Here is a 2,061-nt window from a genome sequence, read left to right as displayed (position 1 = left end):
GTTATCTATCTGTAGACTGAACCAGATCCTAAATTCTTCTAGATTTTTCCAATACAACTTTCTTCTGTAGAATTAGAAAAATTGAAACTGCTATGTTCCTGAAGCTCTATAAACTAAAACTAGGTAGATTTTGAGAAATAATTCTCATGCCTGATGAATGGGCCACCCAGAAAGTTCACCAAATCACCCGATGCCATAACCAGAGATATTCAAACTACAAACCAGGACAAGAATTATTTTATGGCTTTACACTGTAGACAGCTTTTGCTGAGATGTCAGAACAAGGATTTGTATCATAATGAGACTCTTACCTCTCTTAATGCCTACCTTTTCCACCTGACAAGATAACAGCAATTTGCTTTATTCAATTGATTGTCTTTAAGCATAGGTTTGTGGCTTAACACCATGATGCAAACTAAGATTGTCATATTACTGTTAATTTTACTTTGTATTTTCCCTTTTTGAATTTTGTTCCTGTTACCTGTTAAATTTTTGCAGAAATACAACCCCTACAAAATAATGCTGGCCCAACACTTTGATGTGATGGCACACCTACAGGACAGACAAAATTGCACTTAATAAACTTCATGTAGACTTTCCCTGAGAGCACTTTAAACCTCCCTTGTTGCTCAAATGTAGCAAAGAGGGTTGGGACACTGACTCCTACCCACCAGTCACTCCCTTCAACACAGGACCAGACCAGCAACCCAGAGCAAGCTTATCCTGGCACAGAGGGACAGCAAAACCAGGATTATTGATCAGCAGTTGTTTGGGAGAAAAATATTGATCCAAAGAGGAAATATGAAAGTGATCGGAATCAAAATGGAGTCACCGTATTAAAAAAACAAAAACCAGGGCCGACTCCGTGGCTCACTCGGGAGAGTGCGGCGCTGGGAGCGCTGATGTGAGGCCGCAGGTTCAGATCCTATATAGGGATGGCCGGTGCGCTCACTGGCTGAGCGCGGTGCGGACAACACCAAGCCAAGGGTTACGATCTCCTTACCGGTCACACACCCACAAAAAAAAAACCCTGACAAAAACAGCCAGGGAAGCCCATGAAGAAAAGGAATCTCATGCACTATGCCTGTTAACAAGAAATATAACAAAGGACTTTGCAAAGCCACAACCTTGCACAGAGGCCATTGTAACATTTATAAGAATACTTCTGAAATGACATCTGCCCAGCAAATCTCCATCCAACGTTGGACTGGTGTCACTCTTGTTATTGATCCTTGTAGCCAAAATTAATTATCCCAAATTAATTACGTAAATTTCCAGCATTTTTCTTTAAAATCTTTTACTTCTTCTACTTTGTTGAATATACGTATAGTTTCTATAATACGTTTATTCCCGTTGCAGTGTTCTATTTCTGGTTAAACTCTTTGAGAGTGTATCTCTGTTTGCTTTTAGGTTGACACTTCTAGGGACCTATATTCTCAAGAATGATAAAATCTATAAAATCTAGTACACAGATGTGCACAGCAGCATCATTCAGAATAGCCAAAAAATGGGACAGAAGGAAATGGAGAGATGTAGGTCACAGGGTACAACGTTTCAGTGAGACAGGAGGAAAAGTTTCCAGATGTATTAAACTGCATGGTGACTAAAGTTAATAACCTTGGGGTAGGAAAGGTGAGCACTTTTTGTGTCTGGTTTACAAAATCCATCCTTAATCCCAAAGTTAGAAATATTTTCAAATACTTCTCACTAAAAGTTATAATGTTTTACTTTGGGCTCCAGACCCCAGATTCATCTGGAGTTGATTTTTTGGGTGTGATGAGGCCATATGAGGTCCTCCTTTAAAGAGGTTTAAAGAGGGGTCCTTTAAACTGGCACTCGGGGTCTTCCTCACCTGCTTCAGCCTGAATAGTTCTGCATTTTTTAAATAACATTTTTATTGATATAATTTACATAGCATAAAATTCAACTTTTAAAGTCTACAGTTCAGTAGTTTTTAGTATATTCTCAGTATGGTTCAACCATCACCACAATCTAATTACAGAACACTTTCATCATCCCAAAAAGAATCCGTATTCTCCCTTCTTCTAGCCCCTGGCAACC

This window comes from Galeopterus variegatus, unplaced genomic scaffold, assembly GCF_000696425.1.
Source record: "Galeopterus variegatus unplaced genomic scaffold, G_variegatus-3.0.2 Scaffold764, whole genome shotgun sequence".
NCBI lineage: Eukaryota > Metazoa > Chordata > Mammalia > Dermoptera > Cynocephalidae > Galeopterus > Galeopterus variegatus.
Note: the sequence above shows the minus strand (reverse complement) of the source record.